At 40.8% G+C, this 24,165-nt stretch overlaps 1 protein-coding gene across 1 annotated transcript in view; it reads right to left on the reverse strand.

The window, feature by feature from the left end:
* The window catches only part of LOC124885089 (potassium voltage-gated channel subfamily H member 5-like), a 375,126-nt gene that overhangs the window by 240,166 nt on the left and 110,795 nt on the right, over positions 1-24,165 (reverse strand). The window lies entirely within an intron of this gene.

The raw sequence follows: 24,165 nt of genomic DNA on the forward strand, positions 1-24,165 counted from the left end.
CAGCAGTCAAGGAGGGTGAAGTGTCTAGCCCAAGGACACGACTTAGACAGAAAGAGCGGGGGGTTCGAACCAGCAAACCACTGGTTACAGGACGAACCTCTACCACTGTCCCCACCATCGCAGTGAAAGAGGTTCAGTAAATAATCACTAGAATAAATGATAGGACACGATTTGGATTAGACTCGAACTTTACCAGTTTATGAAAATACAGTATATTCTGCTGATGAAATATCTAAGTTTAATCATTCGGAATTATTATTTCTCTTGACATTTGTTGAGTGTATTTTAATGTTTGATCTTTTATATCTTTCTGTTCTTTTTTCAATTATTTGCAAAAAAATCTTTATTGACTTTTTCTGACAAACATTAAATTGCTTCACAATTAGAGAACTCCATCTAGATGCAGCTGTGTTTTCTTCGGTTTAGCTGCTTATTCAGTCTTTTTAAACCAATTTACACTAATTTCAAACCAACTGTCCACTTTAGACTGCAGAATAACAGGCAATATGTGTCAGTGTGGACAACTCAGATGATGTCATATGATATTTGCATATGAAATAAGCAGCTCAGAAGAACGGCACACATACAGGTCCTTCTCAAAATATTAGCATATTGTAATAAAGTTCATTATTTTCCATAATGTAATGATGAAAATTTAACATTCATATATTTTAGATTCATTGCACACTAACTGAAATATTTCAGGTCTTTTATTGTCTTAATACGGATGATTTTGGCATACAGCTCATGAAAACCCAAAATTCCTATCTCACAAAATTAGCATATCATTAAAAGGGTCTCTAGACGAGCTATGAACCTAATCATCTGAATCAACGAGTTAACTCTAAACACCTGCAAAAGATTCCTGAGGCCTTTAAAACTCCCAGCCTGGTTCATCACTCAAAACCCCAATCATGGGTAAGACTGCCGACCTGACTGCTGTCCAGAAGGCCACTATTGACACCCTCAAGCAAGAGGGTAAGACACAGAAATAAATTTCTGAACGAATAGGCTGTTCCCAGAGTGCTGTATCAAGGCACCTCAGTGGGAAGTTTGTGGGAAGGAAAAAGTGTGGCAGAAAACGCTGCACAACGAGAAGAGGTGACCGGACCCTGAGGAAGATTGTGGAGAAGGGCCGATTCCAGACCTTGGGGGACCTGCGGAAGCAGTGGACTGAGTCTGGAGTAGAAACATCCAGAGCCACCGTGCACAGGCGTGTGCAGGAAATGGGCTACAGGTGCCGCATTCCCCAGGTCAAGCCACTTTTGAACCAGAAACAGCAGCAGAAGCGCCTGACCTGGGCTACAGAGAAGCAGCACTGGACTGTTACTCAGTGGTCCAAAGTACTTTTTTCGGATGAAAGCAAATTCTGCATGTCATTCGGAAATCAAGGTGCCAGAATCTGGAGGAAGACTGGGGAGAAGGAAATGCCAAAATGCCAGAAGTCCAGTGTCAAGTACCCACAGTCAGTGATGGTCTGTGGTGTCGTGTCAGCTGCTGGTGTTGGTCCACTGTGTTTTATCAAGGGCAGGGTCATTGCAGCTAGCTATCAGGAGATGTTGGAGCACCTGATGCTTCCATCTGCTGAAAAGCTTTATGGAGATGAGGATTTCATTTTTCAGCACGACCTGGCACCTGCTCACAGTTCCAAAACCACTGGTAAATGGTTTACTGACCATGGTATCACTGTGCTCAATTGGCCTGCCAACTCTCCTGACCTGAACCCCATAGGGAATCTGTGGGATATTGTGAAGAGAACGTTGAGAGACTCAAGACCCAACACTCTGGATGAGCTACAGGCCGCTATCGAAGCATCCTGGGCCTCCATAAGACCTCAGCAGTGCCACAGGCTGATTGCCTCCATGCCACGCCGCATTGAAACAGTCATTTCTGCAAAAGGATTCCCGACCAAGTATTGAGTGCATAACTGTACATGATTATTTGAAGGTTGACGTTTTTTGTATTAAAAACACTTTTCTTTTATTGGTCGGATGAAATATGCTAATTTTGTGAGATAGGAATTTTGGGTTTTCATGAGCTGTATGCCAAAATCATCCGTATTAAGACAATAAAAGACCTGAAATATTTCAGTTATTGTGTAATGAATCTAAAATATATGAATGTTAAATTTTTATCATGACATTATGGAAAATAATGAACTTTATCACAATATGCTAATATTTTGAGAAGGACCTGTATATCATGTATCAAATATCATGGCTCTGGACCTTAGAGTGGTGTTGGGTCTTAAGGTTCCGACAGAGTTGGACGTAATGTTAGAGACGTGCACTGTCCTTGGACGTTTGTGGTTTCATGGTTGAGCATACCAATTTCCTACATTTCTGGTGACAAATTCCTATTTTTCCCACACTTTCTGTCATGGCTTCATAGGATGAGGATGAAAAGCTAATTTGCCTCGTAGCTTTGGAATAGCAAAAAGAGATGAAGATGGCATATAACGCGATTAAACCAGACTAAGGACAAAAAAGGGGAATACACCTGTCAGTGCAGCACATAGTGGCAGGGACATTGCACAGCCTGTGGACATTGCACAAACTGGTTGCTCAGAGTGGTGTGTCACATATAAAACAGTTAGGGTTGCCAACTCCTTGATAAATAAATAAGGGACACCTCCTGGTAGGGCTATCCAACTCCACTGTCTGCACCTCTAGCGGCCTGGTGATTTTTTTCACCCTTTTTCTTTGTGTGAAATGACTTTGGAAACATTGGACTCGAACCCAAGTTTAATTCGATGCATGTTTTTGACTGATACAAATATCCATGGAAAAATAATTATTCAGCAATTTATAAAATAATGTATTCTTTTTGCAAAATAAAATTACTAGACAAAAACAAATATCCTTCTAAAATAAATAAACCACTATTGAAAAGATATCCATCCTGCTTAACTTAAAACAATATAAAAAAGTATAACAGTATAATGCAAAACATTTTCGTAATAGTGCATTTAGTGCAAACAAAAAGTCTGTAGAAAAGTTGTAAACATAAACACTTGTGCCTTAAAGGCCATGACTGTACAGGTGTAGTGAAAAAAATATTGAACTAGTGAACTAAAAAATTGCAGTAGTGAATTATGTAGAAACAACCTATTTTTTCCATTTATATTTCATTTGAGCTCTTGCTGCTGCAAGGAGTTTGTTTTTCAGGACTACAGAGTAAAACTCTGAGCAGGACATTTCATTAATTAGACTGACAATTAGCTCACTGCTCATTAATTCTGTAGAACATTTGTTCCTCATATCAGTTCACTTATTTTTCATGATGGAGAAAATATTTTCCACAAACCCACTAGAAGAAGGGATGCTGAGGACAAAGGGTACAATAGCCTGGATGTTGGGGATGTCAGCTGCTGAAGAACTTGCATCCACCTATCTATCTATCTATCTATCTATCTATCTATCTATCTATCTATCTATCTATCTATCTATCTATCTATCTATCTATCTATCTATCTATCTATCTATCTATCTATCTATCTATCTATCTATCTATCTATCTATCTATCTATCTATCTATCTATCTATCTAAACACGTTGTTTGAGCTTTCACGGTGTCCGTAGATCTCCTTCGACGGAAGCACGGCGCGCTGGTTACGAGCGCTGAACAAGCACGGGCCTTTTTTGTCGCGTAAGCGGCGAGGAGACGCTGGGGAAACCGTATCTGATGGGAAATTTACCGTAATGTTAAATATAAAGCACCCCATCATTTATTGATTCTATTTACATTTAATGAAGATTTTTGATCCACCTAATAATACGGGACTACGTGCGTCCCGTTTCAGCTCAATACTGGACGTGTACTTTTTATTCTAAATACGGGAGGATTCCGTTTTTCAAGGGACGGTTGGCAACTCTAAAAACAGTTCATTGTGGAGACTTTTTCCTGCCGAACAGTTTATTGTGTAACACCATGTGCACGTTCATAGAAAGTGAGCTTTGCACAGATGTGTCCGGTGGATCTCTGCTTTGAGTCCGCATCGACTCCACCTCAGGGTGCATCTAACAATCTGAAACTATATGCAATTATTGTTTGCATCTAACAGTTAGCCAGTCATGGCATTCTCATTCTCATAACACCTGATGGGTTTGCCTTAAATAATACTATAAACATATTGTCATATTGTAAGTGATTATGTAAGGTAGTGACCGAAAAATCCCAACAGATAGTGGTGTTGTTCTGTGTGCTCTCTGGAAATGCAGCAGTTCTGAGATGTTTGTCCTAGTAGGGCCACTGTAGCTCTGAGATTTTAGCTTTTAAACTGCCATATTCCTCAGTTTACTTTGACTGCCTGTAAAGTAAGCAGGACCCCTGGTATCATCCAATTAGAGATGGGTACTGAATTCAGTACTTTTATAGGTACCAACCAAATTCCTTCGGTAATACCGAGTACCTATTCACGTAAAGCCGAACGGTACCATGTTTCGGTACCATAACGCATCATTGTGACACTGAGGGAGTGGAAGAGTGTGTGATTTTCCATGCCAGACATGAACACAGCATTGCACACACAAGAGCGTAATGACGTCACTACCACTGGTACTGTCTGTACTGATAGATGCATGGCTGATAGAAAGCGCTCGAAATTATGGCTCCACTTTTAAAAATGCGATGCAGATTGCGCTCGCTGCAACATTTGTGACACAAAGTGCAAGGTCATCGGCGAGAATACTTCTAATCTGAGGAAGCACCTGATGAAGCACAACATTTTTCTGAAGGCTGAAGAGCGCACAGTTTTCATCAGCCTCAGATCTACGGCTACAACTCCTGCATTTGGCACCGTTAGCACGTCTACATCCGTTAGCAACTCGTCGTCTTCAGCCAGCAACATGAGAGAATAAATGTTTGAAACAACTGAGATGTTCTTTTGATATATTGAGAAATAACTGAAAATGTTTGATGATTTTATTATTTAACAAATTAACATTTAGTACCTCATAAACACACAAAAAGTACTGAAAACTGGTACCGTTGAGTACCGATATCGATTACCAGGTACCGGGTATCAGTACCATATCAGTTCAAATGTGAAAGGTACCCATCCCTACGTGCAATACAATATACATCAGTATGTGATTAAAACCGTTCATCAAAATAATTCTATGGAATGTTAAAATTGTTAAATAACTAAGTGAATATTTCAGTACTGAACTACTGTTTGATATAAAGAAGAACTGCAAATAATAACAGCTATATTAACTAATATACAATATTCACGCACTCAATGGAGAGGATAGAAGTATAAACTTATATTAACCCACCACTTTTCCTACATTATTTCCATCCTTTTTTATTCATCAAGAAATTCATATTTAATTTCATATACATTTTATCATTCAAAACAACAGTAAAAAATAGAAATAAATTATAATAAATTAAAATAATAAAGTGCATTCCATAAACTGTAATCTTAAGAAAATAATACAATGTACAGTAATATAAATAGTAATAAAGGATAATAATGATAGTAGGAATAATTACTATTTTTCAAGTCTGATTTTTATCTATAATCATCTATATATACGAAGTTTTAAACTGTTTCAATCTGGGGAATTGTGTTCTTGTGTGTGTGTTCTCCTTTGGAGGGCGCTCTACTACTGGAGTGTGGGAGCACTGGAGCTCTGATTGCTGCAGGTGTGCTGCTGCACACCTGTTCTGGATTAAGCTCTATGGAGGAGTATAGGAGCTGGCTGTCAGTCCTACAACACTTGGCTGTTAACCTATAGTGGTAACCCAAGTCTCCTGAACCTCTTTGTGTTTTCTGATGTGTCTGCTTAGTCTGACATTTTCCTCTCGTTTGTTTCTTGTTCAAGGTTGTCCTGTGCTGACTTCAGGGGTACACTGGCGTGTTCTTTGATATCATGCTTCAAGTCATCTACCTCCTAACAATACCTTTTGAACAATCACCTCCATGGCTGGCAACCTTAGGGCTCCTCTTTTCCCTCACCTCTGTGCAACCTGTCTGTCCTCCAACGCTCAAATCAAGATCCTCCCACTGCTCCTGCTTCATCGCCCTCCTTCTCCTTACACACTCTGACCTCACTCCCAGATTCCGCTCATTCCCCTGGCATCATCATCTTCATCTACCAGTAAGCCTCCACTATTTTCCCTCTAATTTCCAGGTCTTACAACTCCTACTCACATCTCCTCTCCTGGCTGCCAAAAAAAATAAATAAGTGAAAAAAGTGAGGGTCGAAAAGCTGAACGCAGGCGGCGAAAGACAGGACTCCAGACTCCAGGTTCATCTATAAAGAGATACTCCACAGATATAACTTACAAGTGAAAAATGCGAAAGAATCTTTAATCTCTGAGATCATCAGCAAAAACATTAATAATGCTCGTGCTTTATTTACAACTTTCGACAGGTTAACAAAGCCTCCTGTAACTGTGGCATCTGAACTCCACTCTACCAGGGCCTGCAACAAATCCAGTCAGGCTTCCATGCTCACCACAGTACAGACTGTCCATGTCAAGGCGTTAAATGACATCCGTATAAAGCCAGCCTGTGGAAGAACCACAGTGCTGGTGTTAATGGACCTTAGTGCAACATTCGACACTGTTGATCATTCCATTTTATTAGAGCGCATGGACAACTGGGTCGGCCTTTCTGGAACAGCACTCAATTGGTTTAAATCCCACTGAAAGGACAGGTGCCTTTTTGTGTCAGTAGATAACTTTACCTCAGAGACCAAAAAACACAAAAATCACATGTGGCGTTCCCCAAGAGTCCATCTTGGGCCCCCTACTACTCAATATCTATATGCTCAGATTATAATAAACAACATAACAACAAGTTATCATAATTACTAGGTCTTGTGGCTCAGATCTACTCTGCATACCCAGAACCAGAACCAAACATGGAAAAGCAACTTTTAGTTCTTATGCTCCACCAATCTTGAATAAACTCCCAGAAAACTGTAAAAGTGCTGAAACCCGAAGTTGCTTTAATTCGAGATTAAAAACGTATTTGTTTAGAGTGGCTTTTGACTGTGCCATCTAAACATTATTAGTTAAGTTTTCAGTCCAACCTCCCTTTTATTTTCTTATCAATCATTCATTTTTTCTTTATATATATTTTTTATTATCATCCTATCATTTTACTTATTCATTGTTATTCTCTTTAAATATTTGTTTTCATTAATTATTTAATTACCTTTATGCCACAGAAACATGCATGCTTTTTTATCTAACATGTTTAGCTTTGTGCAATATAGAACAGTTCTGAGAACATCAGTTTGGTTTTGCTCACACATGAAGACAGTTTGTTACGATCAAACCATGTCTTTATGTTGTGCCTCAGCCATGAATGAAACATTGACTTGAACTGTACACAGAGAACTAAACAAAAATCTGAATCCCATACTGCACAGTATGGGATTTAACCTATTTATTTAGGCCACTTTTAGGAAAAAGTCACTACTGGAATCCCCGTGTTGTCATAGTATAAAACTCTGGAATGCAGCAGAATTCGCTCAGTAGCCCGCTGCCTGCCACTAGAGCAGCATTAGGGGAGACAACACGCATGAGGGTCTGAAACTCGCTGGCGAATAAGACTCTGTTCCTTTGATCCAACATAAAATACTGTTAGCTGGCTGCGTATCTGGCAATGGTATAACACCTGAAAATGAGACAGACTGAGCTCTTGCAGAAAGGATTCTGAAGGCCTTACAGATTCCCTAAAAAGACGTTGACGAGCAGTTTCCTTTTTACTGCCCTGAGAGTATTGTATCAAGTATAACATTTTTGTATGGAGACAATAGTCGCAGATGACTGGTAACGTAGATTGATAAATCCACAAAGATTCTGACCAAGGTATCTCTATTCAATCTCCAGCAGTCTATGGGGGGGAGGCGGAGTACACTCTGGACAGGTCGCCAGTCCATCGCAGGGCAACACACAAACAACACACTCATTCACACACCTAAGGGCAATTTAAAGAGACCAATTAATCTAACAGCCATGTCTTTGGACTGTGGGAGGAAGCCGGAGTAAAAAACAAAATCGTCTTCTTACAAACATAGATCTTAACTTCTAATAATGATGCTTTTTACCAAGTTGTACTAACATTAGTCACAATAACTTCTAGGAGACATTCAGAGTGACTGTATAAGATAGTAACAACTGATACTCTGCTTTAATTCTTCCAAAGACCATTCTGTGTTATTTATTTAGAGATTCAAATCAGCAAGTGACCAGAATCAGCAGAATTTGCCATTGACCTGTCTTGATTGGTGATTGGTTAAAAACTAAAAAATCAAGTCTCCATCAACCTACAAGATTTTACTTTCTACTGCTAAAGTTGCTACAGTGAGAATGTGCCGGCTTGTTCACAAACAAGAGGGACAAGAGAGTTCCCTTGACTGATGTTTACTGTGGTCTTGAATCTTTATTCCACTTAGCATCTTACACCACAGGTACACCGTAGAACTGACGAAATATATAAATGATGTACAACATATTAGCTTACTTTTTTTAACTTAAATAAAGTATACAATTTACGAAATAAAGAATAAACATACCACTTTGGCCTGCTAGTGGACAAACCGGTAGACTTGAAAACGCTTATCATCCGTCTTAATTCTTCTGAATTGGCACAAAATCGGGTCTGTTTGCGGCAACTATTTTCGAGTTTTTCTTGACGTCACCCTGCTCTTAAACTAGACTTATCAAATTTACCATTATGATTTTACTCAGATCTCAACTATTATTAAGTTTTACTTTCAGACATGCTACAAACAATGTTGAAAATAAAACAAAGCACCTAAAAATAAACATGTTACCTGAACCTTCTCCATGGCATTAACAGTACCACAGCTACATCTAGGGGCAAAAAATTGAACTAAACGTAATTCCAACTGCTGTTACACTCCCACCATCACGCTACTACTACAGCATGCGTGATCCTAAACAGAGGTTGACAAATAATGAACTTCATAAATGTTATCAATAAACATTACTTTTGAGTCCTCAGTCTGCTTCAAGTAAAAGTATTGTCTTATGTATGGGCATTCTAAAATTGTCCTTGTTGAACGTGTTCCTTTGTTGTCTCGAGTAGAGTCACTGATCAGAAGCTTGACCTTCCTCACTCTACCATTAGCTCCTGGGGTCACTTCCACTACTTTGGCAAGTTTCCATTGGTTCCTTGGAACGTGATCCTCTTGTAGCAGAACAATGTCATTTATCCTTGCATTCCTTCTATTCTTATTCCATTTGTTTTTTTGCTGCAAGTTTAACAGGTACTCCTTTCTCCATCTGTTCCAGAAGACATTTGCCAAATACTGCACTCTTTTCCATCTTTTCTGCAGGTAGAGATGTTCTTTGACAAATTCACCAGATGGTGGTGAGATTACTGCTGATTTCATGGTCAAAATATGGTTTGGTGTCAGCGGCTCTGGCCCCACTGGGTCATTGATACACTCTACAGTTAGTGGTCGACTATTAACTATCGCCATGGCTTCGTACATGAATGTTCTCAATGATGAAGTATCTAATCTTGAAGCTGACTGGTCGAGAATGGATCTTAGAACATTTCTTATTGTCCGAATCTGTCTCTCCCATACTCCTCCCATGTGACTAGAAGCAGGATGATTAAAAATGAAGCTTATACCCAGTTCTTTGACCTTTTCTTGAGTTACTTGCATGAAAAGTTTATTTTTTGCACCAATAAAATTAGTGCCTTGTTCACAATGTAGTTGACTGACGTTGCCACGTATCGCAATGAAACAACGGAGTGCATTCAGAAAACAGTCTTTACTGAGATCATCAAGGACTTCTGCATGGATAGCTCTGGAGCACATGCATGTAAACAAGAGTCTGTATCTCTTTACTTCCTTTCTCCCTTCTTTTACGCAGAATGGTCCGAAACAGTCCATACCGCTTTATGTAAATGGAAGGGTAACTTCTAGTCTTTCTGATGGCAGATCGCTCATCCTTTGATCTTGATTGCGTTTCCTGTATTTTCTACATTTAACGCATTTGTATATGAATGATGACACTTCTGTACTGCAGCCAATGATACATATGCCATTGGCACGTATTTCATTGACTGTCATCCCTCGACCTTGGTGATGTATCTTCTCATGGAAATGTTTGATGAGCAGACATGACACATGATGTTCCTTAGGCATGATGGCTGGATGTTTAAGGTTGGGTTGAAGAGATGCTTTTGTTAGTCTTCCTTCCACCCTCAAAATATTGTGCTTGTCAAGGAATGGACTTAACTGGTGTAGCTTAAAGTGAGATGTCTTGATGTCCTCCTTATCTTAGAGGGACTTGATTTCTTTATCAAATGATTCACTTTGGATTGTGCGTATAATGAACTCCTCTGCATCTTTCCTTTCTTCCAGTGTAGTACCTTCCTTGGACATTTCCTTTAAGTTTTTTGCATACTTTACACGTCGCTTTAATCTTGCAATTGCTTTTACAGCTCTTGTCCAATCAGAGAACCTTCGCAGCCGGTCTGAGATAGATTTCTCTTCTTTTGCTTTGACTGTGAAAACTTGTATGCTCTTAAGTTCTGGATCTTCACTACTGATCTCTTTCACTTTGATGTCTTCTTTTGGTAGTTCCTTTTGCCAAAGGAAACTGGGTCCTGAGAACCAATTTGACTCTACAAGTTCCTTTGTCATGACTCCATGCGATGCATGATCAGCAGGATTTTGTTGAGAGGCAACGTATCGCCATTGACTTGGTTCTGTACTTGACCTAATTCTCTGTATTCTGTTAGCAACAAATACATGGAATTGTTTTGCGTCATTGTTAATATAACCAAGGACGACTTTGGAATCGGTCCAGTAGTACTCTTGAATGTCTTGGAATTCTAACTCATTCTTAATAAAGCTAGCAGCTCTCGCAGCTACTACTGCAGCTGACAGCTCCAATCTTGGGATGGTTACTACTTTAGTAGGAGCGACTCTGGCTTTCCCTATCACAAGTGTGCATTGTACTTCTCCGGCCTTGGTCACGGTTCTTAAGTATGAGCACACACCATAGCCATTGAAACTGGCATCAGAGAAACTGTGTAGCTCGTACTGCTGATCCTGGTTGAATGTTGATGGGACGTAACATCGTGGAATCTTTATGGAGGATAGGTTCTGGAGGTCTCTGAGCCAAGCTTCCCATTGAGGCCTGAGATCTTCTGGGAGCAGCTCATCCCAACCCAGCCTGTCCTGACACATTCTTTGGAGGATTCTTTTGCCAACTAGAATGAATGGAGCAACAAATCCAAGTGGGTCAAATATCGAGGCCACTGTGGAGAGCACTCCTCTTCTAGTGAAAGGGTTGTTTTTCACAACAACTCTAAAGCAAAATGTGTCTGAGGTTACACACCATTGGACCCTTAAGGCCCTTTCAATCTTTGGCTCCCCTAGAGCTAGATCCAGATCAGTTGCTCCTGCTGCACATTCTTCCTTTGGGATAGCAGCAATTACTGTCTTATTGTTGCTGATGAACTTGTGTAGGTGCCGCTTCCCTGTGTCGCACAGTTCCCTGGCTTCTTTTACAAGCCGAATAGCTTCTTGTTCTGAGTTTACGCTTGCCAATCCATCATCCACGTAGAAGTTGCGTTGTATGAACTTCACAGCAGCTTGACTGAACTTGCTTTTACCTTGATTTGCTAAATGCTTGAGTCCAAAGTTTGCGCATCCCGGCGAGGATGCTGCGCCAAATAAGTGTACTCTCATGCGAAACACTGATGGTGGCTGATCCAGGTTACCATCCTCCCACCATAGGAATCTGAGATAATCTTGGTCTTCGGGAGCAACATGAAATTGGTGAAACATGCACTCTACATCGCACATGATGGCAACATGTCCTTTCTTGAAGCAACACAGGACTCCAACGAGGGTATTCGTGAGATCCGGGCCTGACAGGAGATGCTCGTTTAGAGATGTATTTTTAAACTTGGCTGAGCAATCGAAGACCACACGAATTTTATTAGGCTTCTGTGGATGGTAGATGGTGGGGAATATACCATGCTGGTTGATTATTTAGCTCAGCCTCTGGGACCTTCTCAGCATCACCTCTCTTTATGATGTCTTGCATGAAAGTCACATAATCTTTGAAGTAGTGTTCGTCTTTCCTGAGACGCCTTTCCAGACACCTGAGCCTGTGTTCTGCACAAAGTTTGTTATTTGGCAATTCAGGTTTTTTTTTTGCTTGAAGGGTAGCGGCATTTCAAAATGACCATTATGCTTTTGTCTTATGCCTTCTTTCACTTTAGCCAGAAACAATAGATCTTGTGACATTGGCTCTTCTTCGACACTTCCTTCAACAAAGTCCATCTCCAGCGCTTTGATTATGCTAGCTGGGACAATAACTTATTTGACCTTGATTCTGCTTACAAAGTGGACTTCAGTTTTGAGCTTATGATTGGGTTCCACACCTGGCAAGACTTGTTTAACAATAACACGATGACTTACTCCTATTTCATCTTCATAATAAGTTTCAGTGTTGCTATAACCTATAATGCTCCAGCCAAGCAGGGATTTTTGTGCAAATGGCTGGTCTAATTCACCTCTAATCACCTCCAGAGGGAGTAAAGCTTGAGGACAATTATATCCAATTGGTAATCCAACTTCGCAGTCGAGCTTGGGAGCCATTTCTTTTGATAGATGGTTCAGATGGGGCCAATTCTCTACCGTACTGCTTGTGGGAATATGTGATCTATTGACAGGAATATAGTTCCTGGTATAGCTCGTTGGCAGCTTGATTCTTACTTCAGAGTTCATGCCTCTTACTTGCAGGTTCTTTAACTTGTGACTTGACACAATCATTGTTTGGGAGGTCATAGTGGAAATCTTGAGTTTGACTGGCTCGGACTTGGAGTTTAGTGACTCAGCAGTGTCTCTTAGGATGAAAGTGGTGTCACTTTGAGTGTCGAGCAAGGCATACACAAGTCTTTCCTTCTCTGGTTCATTCACAGTTGATACATAGACTGGGATGACTCTGTTGGATATAACTTGCTTAGATTCTTGCTCTTGTGTTTCAGACACCTTTTCTGTTTCCTGATTAGTCCTTATTGGTTGTTGATCATTCTTTGATCTCTTTTGTTTATCCCCTTTTTCTCTGTCTTGATGTAAACAACTTGGGTGAGGTTTCTGACATTTATCACGCATACTTCTGGAAGTGCAGTTCTTGGAGTTATGGCCGTACTTAAGACAGCCGAAGCACAGATGTTCGGACTGCACAAACTTTACTCTTTCTTCAACTGACCTTTCCATTATCTTTCGACACTTATGTAGTGTGTGACCAGGTTTTTTACAAAAGAGACATAAAATGTTCACCCTTTCATTGGAGCTTGTGCTAAGAGTTTTTGCACTTAGCATACTGCTTCTTCTTGATTTGTCTTTGAATAGATGTTTGTTGTCTAGTTCGGTTGGCTTTATTGCTTGTAGTGAGATGATCGGGTTACATGCAATTCTTGCTTCTTTATTCAAAAAATTTACAAAACGACTGAAATCAGGAAACGTTTGGTGTTCATCTTGGAACTCTGTAACCCTTCTGTTCCAACGTGCACTTAGCCAATCAGGTAGCTTTGCTGCTATTCTCTGATTTTCCACGCAGTCGTTTAAAACTTGTAAACCTTGAACATAGGGCATGGCTGATTCAACGCTGCTTAGAAAATCAGCAAACTCACGTACATCTTTGCTGTCCTTAGAGGTGATTTTAGGCCATGATTGAATCTTGTCACGATAAGATTTGCCTATGATGAAGGGATCTCAAAATCTATCATCTAGCATTTCCCAGGCAGCACAATAGGCTGTCTGTTCCAGCTAGAAAGTGCCCTTCATTGCTTTCTTAGCTGAACCTCCCACATACTTTCTCAAGAAGAAAAGCTTTTCTTGGACTGGCAGATTTTTGCGATCAACTAATGTTTGAAAAGACAACTTCCAATCATTAAACTGCAGCGGGTCACCTGTGAAGACTGCTGGCTCTGGAATAGGGATTGTATTGGCTGTGATTGCTTCAGCAAGAGCTTTTACAAGATCAATGGAAACAGATTCGTTTGCAGTTGGAGTTTCTGTTGGCTGTGCAGCTTGCTGGCTTGTAGGAGCTTTAACTTGAGAGGGGATGAATGGTTTAGAGTGCGCATTTGGAAAGCTTGGTTGTGGGAGACAACTATCTTGTTTTAGTTGTAAATGAACAACAGAAGGTCCTTCTTCGTGCTCTTGGTGTAGGCTTTCAGCATACACATTTAATCTTGCTTGTGCCGCATTGTGCCTTTGCAGCTCTTTCAATAGTTCTACTTCCCTTTTCTTCTCTTCTAACTTTATCTTTATCGTAGTGCTTTCTGTTAGAAATTGAGCTCTTTTCTCTGCGTCCTTAACTTCAAGTTCCTGGATTTCTTGCTCGCGCTGATGTTGTGTTTTCATTATTTTAATTACCTCTTCAGTAGCTGCTACCTCAGCTGCTGCTTCTTGCCTTTGTTGTAGCGTGACTAGAGATGACTGCTTAGACATCCCAGACATAGACTTTGACTTACAGGTCCTTCTCAAAAAATTAGCATATTGTGATAAAGTTCATTATTTTCCATAATGTCATGATGAAAATTTAACATTCATATATTTTAGATTCATTGCACACTAACTGAAATATTTCAGGTCTTTCATTGTCTTAATACGGATGATTTTGGCATACAGCTCATGAAAACCCAAAATTCCTATCTCACAAAATTAGCATATAATTAAAAGGGTCTCTAAACGAGCTATGAACCTCATCATCTGAATCAACGAGTTAACTCTAAACACCTGCAAAAGATTCCTGAGGCCTTTAAAACTCCCAGCCTGGTTCATCACTCAAAACCCCAATCATGGGTAAGACTGCCGACCTGACTGCTGTCCAGAAGGCCACTATTGACACCCTCAAGCAAGAGGGTAAGACACAGAAAGACATTTCTGAACGAATAGGCTGTTCCCAGAGTGCTGTATCAAGGCACCTCAGTGGGAAGTCTGTGGGAAGGAAAAAGTGTGGCAGAAAACGCTGCACAATGAGAAGAGGTGACCGGACCCTGAGGAAGATTGTGGAGAAGGGCCGATTCCAGACCTTGGGGGACCTGCGGAAGCAGTGGACTGAGTCTGGAGTAGAAACATCCAGAGCCACCGTGCACAGGCGTGTGCAGGAAATGGGCTACAGGTGCCGCATTCCCCAGTCCTGGGCTACAGAGAAGCAGCACTGGACTGTTGCTCAGTGGTCCAAAGTACTTTTTTCGGATGAAAGCAAATTCTGCATGTCATTCGGAAATCAAGGTGCCAGAGTCTGGAGGAAGACTGGGGAGAAGGAAATGCCAAAATGCCAGAAGTCCAGTGTCAAGTACCCACAGTCAGTGATGGTCTGGGGTGCTGTGTCAGCTGCTGGTGTTGGTCCACTGTGTTTTATCAAGGGCAGGGTCAATGCAGCTAGCTATCAGGAGATTTTGGAGCACTTCATGCTTCCATCTGCTGAAAAGCTTTATGGAGATGAAGATTTCATTTTTCAGCACGACCTGGCACCTGCTCACAGTGCCAAAACCACTGGTAAATGGTTTACTGACCATGGTATCACTGTGCTCAATTGGCCTGCCAACTCTCCTGACCTGAACCCCATAGAGAATCTGTGGGATATTGTAAAGAGAACGTTGAGAGACTCAAGACCCAACACTCTGGATGAGCTAAAGGCCGCTATCGAAGCATCCTGGGCCTCCATAAGACCTCAGCAGTGCCACAGGCTGATTGCCTCCATGCCACGCCGCATTGAAGCAGTCATTTCTGCAAAAGGATTCCCGACCAAGTATTGAGTGCATAACTGTACATAATTATTTGAAGGTTGACGTTTTTTTGTATTAAAAACACTTTTCTTTTATTGGTCGGATGAAATATGCTAATTTTGTGAGATAGGAATTTTGGGTTTTCATGAGCTTTATGCCAAAATCATCCATATTAAGACAATAAAAGACCTGAAATATTTCAGTTAGTGTGCAATGAATCTAAAATATGTGAATGTTAAATTTTCATCATTACATTATAGAAAATAATGAACTTTATCACAATATGCTAATTTTTTGAGAAGGACCTGTATGTGTGATCCTAGAGCTAATGCTGGCTGAACTGCTTTCATACACTGACTCGGAGTCCGGCCAGGGAATACTATCTGGATCACCATTTTCTTCCAGAAGACATTGAGCTTTTGCTCTGGCGGCTTCACTGACAGCCCAGCACACATCACATCTTCTCCTTATTTCCATATCAGGACTTTCAATCTTTCTGATCTGATCATAAATGCTGCAGATGTCTGTCACAATAGTGTCAATAGCACTCATAGCTTCTGGTATTAAATCAATATCCTTATTCTTCACCATTCTTTTAAAAGAGTTTATGTGGTATTTCCACTTCTTGTAAATTCGTTGAAAATCTTTGGTCAAATCATTTAACTTTGCATCTTGTAAAGATTTCCCTTTTTCAGTGAGTGTACGCATGCGCTGGCTTCTGCGTAATTGTGTGCTATCAGTAGATACTGAGGACTGTGGATTTTCTTCTCCATTTGCCTGCTCTTCTGTATCCTGCACCTTCTTTTCCTCATCTTGTACATTAAGCTCTGCACTACTTTCATTGTGCTGTACTGTACTCCTATTTTCATCGGCCATGGCGCTTTGTCATCACTCTTGGTTTTTTCTTTTCTTTTTTTCTTTTTTTTTAAATTTTTTTTTTACGTTGACTTATTCAATCTTCTTATCCTTTGATATAAGTTACTGTTTCTTTTAATGGAATTACCACATTGGATCTTGAGTGCAACTGAAGATTAATAGCAATTTACAAATACTTCTGCGCCCTTCAAAACACAAACTTAAGTGCTTGCTTATCTTTCTTCCACTTGTTAACTAGTTTCTTTATGTACTTGATGCATTTGTCCAAACACATGATACTTCCCTTTGCACATGTGTAGCATCTCTTGCTAGTAGCTTCGGTCCCTACTGTCTCGTGCATTTTCCGGGGCAGCGTAGTGTTCTACTGTGCCGGCTTGTTCACAAACAAGAGGGACAAGAGAGTTCCCTTGACTGATGTTTACTGTGGTCTTGAATCTTTATTCTTCTTAGCATCTTACACCACAGGTACACAGGTACACCGTAGAACTGATGAAATATACAAATGATGTACAACATATTAGCTTACTTGTTTTAACTTAAATAAAGTATACAATTTACGAAATAAAGAATAAACACAACTGCTGTTACAGAGAAGATGACTTTCTGTTAGCTTTGTTCAGACTTGGACAGATGTTTAGAAATGAGGAAGCACACAGCAGCTGTATTTCGCAAGCCCTGTCAGGTCATATCTTCAGTTTATTCAGGCTGTAGGAAAGAGAGAAAGACGTTCTCACCAAAGTAAAACGCCACATGTCTCATCCAAGTAAAGTGTGTCTTGTGAAGCGATATCATCATGCTGTCATCGTGTGACTTTGTCCAGTCAGGTAAGCCTAAGCTATCATAATAAGACCTGAATATGAATTTAAGCATTATTTATGTTTAAGACTTTTATTTTGTTGTAAGAGGAAGTAGTTCTTGAGTTGGCATGTTTTGCTTACTGAGTCAACTAATAAAGATGCCCTTAGCCTCCAGTTGTCTTAGTAAATGAGGAATTCACAGGAGCATCCCAGCTTTAAAATTTAGAATACTTGGACTTGGTAAAGTTTGGACTAGACAATTGTACACTAAAAAACAATTCTATAAAGCACAGGTTGAGATTCCAAAAGCTTTTATTTTATTTATGAACATACAAAACCAATTAGAATCAAGACAAGCATGGAAACTGCATTTATGGACAAATCATACCCGAACAAGATTATTCTACACCAAGACTCTTTAAAACACAGTCTATGACATTGACTATCCTGTGTGTTGGATGGGTGCAAAAACTTGTTATCACTCATGTAAAAACCTTGGGTTGCAAGGCACCTGCACTATGCCTTCCTCCCTGTGTGTGTGAGATCATTGTTATCTCTGTGTGAACCAGCCTCCTTTCCGTCTCACACACATACACCCTGTCTGAACTGTCTGTTGAACTGTGTATATAAATAAAGAGATAGGGTGTCAAAACTTTGTAGTTTCACTGCAAAGTGGGCTACCCTTGCTGCAAGTAACTCTGACTGTATCGTTCTTACCTCTGAGTTGACTAAATAATACCTAACATTTATTGGTCCTTCGTAGCCGGATTAATTCAATAACCTTATTTCTCTTTGCTTTAACAGTGACTCTGGGATCTGTGGGGGAAGCCTGACGTCGAGCGAAGCACCGCTGCACAGCCTCCTTTAGCCGGAGTGGCTGAAAGTCCCGGTGTGTGTGAATTCACACCTGGCCAGTGGGTTATTGCCTTCCTCTGCGCGGGGTGACTCTCACAGGGTCCAGAGAGTCACCAAGAAGTCAACTCCGAGGTGAGACAGTTTTAAAATACAGTTCATAGGAAAAGTACTTAACAGTCGTTGGTAGTGCGTCGCCGGTAAGGACGCTGCATTCGAATGGTTTTATTCCACCGTGAAAGGGATAGTGACAAATTTGGTACAATCCCGCCGTGAAGGGGATTAAAGAAAACGACTGAGGATTATTCTCCTGAGAGGGAACAGAGTAAGCGCTATATAAATAAAAGAAGAAAAGTACTTAAAAGTCGTTGGTAGTGCGTCGCCGGTAAGGACGCTGCATTGGGATGGTTTTATTCCACCGTGAAAGGAATAGTGACAAATTAAGGTAGGGCCCCGCCAAGAAGGGGGCCAAATAAAACGACTAAGGGTTATTCCCCTGCGTGGGAATAGAATAAGCGCTATAAAAGTAAAAAGAACGGAGTAAATTGAGCTCATAAAATAACACCAAGTTAACTTAGAAAAATTACAAGGTACCTGAAACTAACTGTGTGACTGTGTTGTGTGTGTATGGAGGACTAAGCATTTTTAATAGAATCATAGCAGGATTCTGCTAGTCCTGTGTTTTCTTTTGCCCAGATTAAAACTACGTACTGGTGACTTTGGAGATTCAGGTCGGATTTCATTCCAGAAAATTAACACCGCTGCGAATTAGTCGCAGTAGAAGGGCGTGTTAATGTCCTCTCCATAAGTCTCATGCCAGTGACCTTTTATCTGGGACATTTATACTATAATTAAACTAACATAAAACATAATGGGGAAACAACAAAGTAAACAGAAAAATAATTTGGAGGGAGATGTAAAATTTATGGAGAATTATGTGGAAGGAGCAGGCATGATCTGCCATAGGTGGAATAAAAAACATGGGTTTTTGGGCAAATTAGAAACAAAGGCTGTTTTAAAATTACAAGGGGATCTAAAATTAGAAATAATGAAAACTAAAAAGAGACAAAAGACAGGACAAAGGAAGGTTGAATATAAACTGTCAGAAAAATGGTTGGAACAGAGCAAGCTGAGAGACATACAGAGGCAGGAAAAGGGGGAGAAGCGAAAAGAAAAGTTAACAGCCGCAGTTATGGTGCGGCAAGAGGAGGAGACTACAGCTGTTTTCAGACAGCAAAGGCGGCAGCCTCCAGGAGCGCAGCCGCCTGCTACACAGGCAGTGATACAGCGTGAGGAGGAGGAAGAAGGCGCAGCAGCAGCACCTCCTCAAACCCCCGACCAAAAGCCAGATAAATCAAGTAACCCTTTTAAAACAGAAGAACAGAGCTCCTGGTCTCCTAATTTCTGGGGGAGCACAGGCGTACAAACTAGGAGTAAAAAAAAACCCACTACTGACCCCGGCTTATACCCAAATGAAGCCTTAAAGGCTCATGAACAGAAATTTCATCCATCTGGAAAAAATAAAAAAATTATAGAGGAAGACACATTTCCTCTTGTAGAAGTGGCCAATCCAAACATAGGTAACGCTGATAATCCACAGCCGCCAACCATTCTAGTATATAGGCCATGGACGCAGGAAGACAGAACTGCCGCTTTAAAAGGTATCCCAAACATACAGGAAGGTGTACCGGAATTTTTAGCAGCTATCACAGAACTCAGAGGAAGTTTCCATCTTAATGGCAGAGAAATGCACCAGTGTCTTTCTCAGCTCTTTGGCCATCGCTGGTGTAGAGTAGCCGGAGATTTCACTGGAAATAATGCCCAGGGAAATTCAATGGCGCACAATTCAGCGGATTTAAGAGATGCCTTACGCATCCTTTATGACCGAATCAGAACAGAATACACACAGACAGCAGATTACGGCAAAATCTCACAATGTAAACAGAAAGATGAGGAAGACCCACAAGATTTTTTGGATAGAATGAGACGTGTTTTCAGAGCAAACTCTGCTATACCATACAATGAGGTAGAAGGCGGGGCATATCAACAGCAGCTGAAGAGAGCGTTTTTGCAAGGATTAAAACCTGAGCTCAGACGCTACATAGATAAACATTGGGTACACCAGAATACAGGCACTGTCACCCAGGCGTTGGAATATGCAGACCATGCACACAAAACGCAACAACACAGGAAAACAGACACATTCACAATGCAAGATGGTTTAATAACATTGCAACAAGTGTCAGCACACTCGTCAAGGGGGAGGGGAAGATTTAGAGGCGGGGGGAGCAGAGGAGGGGGAGATTTCAGAAACACACAAAGCATTGTGTGTCGGAGGTGTGGCAAAACAGGGCATTACGCCAGAGGATGCAAAGTAAACTTACAAAGCTCCAGAGCAAGAGATGAGAACTGTTGGCTTTGCAACAAGCAAGGACATTTTGCAAGAGATTGTCAGGAGAAACCGGTATACAACCCCAACTCCAACCAAAATTGACAATTACCGCCTCAGCCCTCTGCAGGGGAAGAAGATAACTCTGATATGGAGGAAGTTGACATACAAGCAGCCTTAGAACTGATAGCGTTAAGCAAATCACAAGATCTACCCTACAAGAACATAATAATAAATGAAAAAGTGTACAACTGCTTGTGTGACACGGGGGCATGTAGGACAGTATTAACTGAACCCCCACCTGGAGTAAAATATTCTAACACTGCAGTACATGTTAGATCTGCAGCCGGTACATCAGAGGTCCATTATCTAAGCACACCGGTGATCATAAAAGAGCCTGAAACAGGATCCACATGCCAGGCTCCCGTTCTAATTAGTCAGAAATGTCCAGTAAATCTGCTAGGGAGAGACATTATGCAGAAGTTACACATAAACATCGTGTCTACAGAAACAGGCATGAAAGCTATTGTTGAGGAGGGAGCCCTAGTTGTACACGGGTCCTCACAACCACACTATTACTGGTCTCTAGATCTAGGACCGTCCCCAACAGCTAGAGAGCTGCTAAGAAAAACAAGAGAAAAACAAATTTTTCAACAAACTCAGTATATGCCAGATACTGAACTCCATGTGACTATGAGATACAAAAACACTGCAGGGCCAGATTATCAATATGACACTGTTTTTCATAGAGAGAATAATCAAACCATTACCATACAGCATCTGTATGTTGACCCCAAAACAGGGAAATCCTCTGCCTCAGTCCTACTGTCGGAAAAACAACTACAACTGTTTAAAGACCACACCCCTCATCTATCACTGACTAAACCTGTAGGGGGTCAATGGAAGAATTCAGAACATTTTCTACAAAGAGCTGAGAGAGGGAGATATGAGGCATCAACAGACTCTGACTGGAAAATAGATCATAATACAGGGATCTGGAGACTCACTCTAGGGTGGGTGATCAGAGTACATCCAAAGACACATATGGATGAAGCTGACTGAAAGCTACAGTGTCTGGCTGAAGAAAAACAAAATCTAAAACACTCTGCCTTGAAAGCTGTCCCACCTGAACTGTGGTCCCAATCATCAACTGATGTAGGATTAATAAAGGGGTTCCCCCCATACAAGGTTAAACTAATATCTGAAAAAAGGCCATTAGTCCGTCAATACCCCTTAAAGCCAGAAGCCGAGGAAGGTATTAAGCCAGTAATACAGGACATGTTAAAATCAGGAATATTAAGAGAAGCCCCTGAAGCTACGTGTAACACACCTATTTTTCCAGTGCAGAAAGCCAGCACAGGAAAGTGGAGAATGGTTCAAGATCTCCGACAAATAAATGATATTGTACAGCATGCAGCTCCAGATGTTTCAAATCCACACACATTGCTGCATTCACTGACCCCAGATAAAAAGTATTTCTCAGTAATAGATCTTAGTAATGCTTTCTTCACAGTACCACTGCATGAAGAATCACAGCATTTGTTTGGTTTTCAGTTTAAAGGAAAGAAATACACCTATACTAGGCTTCCACAAGGTTTCAGTGAAAGCCCACATGTATATACACAAGCATTAAGGTACTCAATGAGCACCTGCATAATACCAGAACACAGTCAAGTTCTGCTATATGTGGATGACATTTTAGTAGCATCAGACACAGAAAAACACTGTGAAGAGGCCACAATTACTGTGTTAAAGCACCTACACCAAACAGGCCACAAGGCGTCAAGAGATAAGCTGCAGTTTTGTAAAAATGAAGTGGTTTATTTAGGGCACACACTGTCACAGAATGGACGCTCCCTGCTGAATAGCAGAAAAACAGCCATACAGGAAGCCCCAAAACCAATAACAAAGCAGCAAATGATGTCCTTTTTAGGACTTTGTAATTTCTGCAGAGAGTGGCTGCCCGACTATGCAGCCATAGTGCAACCATTACAATCTATGATTTATGGAACAAACATGACATTAAGGGACAAAATTATTTGGACAGAAGAGGGGGAAAAAGCATTTATTAACTTAAAGAACTTACTGCAAACCACAGTTACATTAGCCTTACCAGACTACAGCCAACCATTCACGCTGTGCGTGGACTCATGTCAGGGCTATATGAAAGCTGTACTGACACAACCCTTTGGGTCTAAAGATAGACCCCTAGCCTTTTACTCAAAGAAACTTGACGCGGTGGCCGGGGGTTTTCCTGCGTGTTTGCAAGCATGCTCTGCTGCCGCTGAAGCAGTGAAGCAAACAGCTGAAATAGTTCTATGCCACCCGCTGACGTTAAAAGTTCCCCATTCTGTTTCACTTGTTTTACTACAGACCTCACTTCCTTTTTTGACACATGCAAGACATATTGCATTAACTTCTCTACTACTCTCACAACCAAATATTACCTTGCAAAGATGTGGCCCGTTAAACCCAAGTACCTTAATACCTACGGCAGAGGACGGACAGCCACATTCATGTAAAGCAAAAGTAGAAGAGGACACCAAACCCAGACAGGACATTTCCCAAACGCCACTGCCTAACTCACAAACTGTGTTTGTAGATGGGTCAGCATCAAAAGATGAATATGGGAAAAATAGAGTTGGTTACGCAGTGACAACCATTGACAGCATAATAGAAGCTAAATCCTTGCCCAAAACATGCTCAGCCCAGACTGCAGAGTTGTATGCTGTAGTGAGAGCATGTGAACTACATGAGGGACAGATACTTACTATATACACAGACAGCCAATACGTTTTTGGATCAGTACACCACCATGCTAAAATCTGGCAGAATAGAGGTTTTAAAACATCATCAGGAACAGAGTTAACACATTTTAATCTTTTGAAAAGATTATTATCAGCAATACAGCTACCTGGTAAAATAGCACTCTGTAAATGTAAGGCTCACCAAACAGATTCTAGCACAGAAACAAAGGGGAATACTTTTGCTGACATAACTGCAAAGAAAGCTGCAACAGAACCCCTAACACTAAAAATGACTGACCTGCTATTTATAGACATGTCAGTACTGAAAGATGCGCAACAGACAGCACCCAGTACTGAAATAAAGGCCTGGCTGAAAAGAGGGGCTGAGAAAAAAGATGATATATACCACATAGAAAACAAACCCGTTTTACCAAAAAATCTATATAAAACGGCGGCGGTGGTGACTCATGGTAAATGCCACGTGTCACAGAGAAATATGTCACATCTGGTGAAACATCAATTCTATGCTTTAAATTTTTCTGACAATGCAAAGAATTTTTGTAGATCATGTATTATCTGCTGCAAACATAATCCACAGGGGAACATGAGACCCAAAAGAGGCCAGTTCCCAGCAGCAATTCATCCCTTTCACACGATACACATGGATTTCATAGAATTATCATGGTCAGGGGGAAAGAAATATTGTTTAGTGGTTATAGATGCATTTTCAAAGTGGGTTGAGAT

This window comes from Girardinichthys multiradiatus, chromosome 19 (assembly GCF_021462225.1).
Source record: "Girardinichthys multiradiatus isolate DD_20200921_A chromosome 19, DD_fGirMul_XY1, whole genome shotgun sequence".
Classification (NCBI taxonomy): domain Eukaryota; kingdom Metazoa; phylum Chordata; class Actinopteri; order Cyprinodontiformes; family Goodeidae; genus Girardinichthys; species Girardinichthys multiradiatus.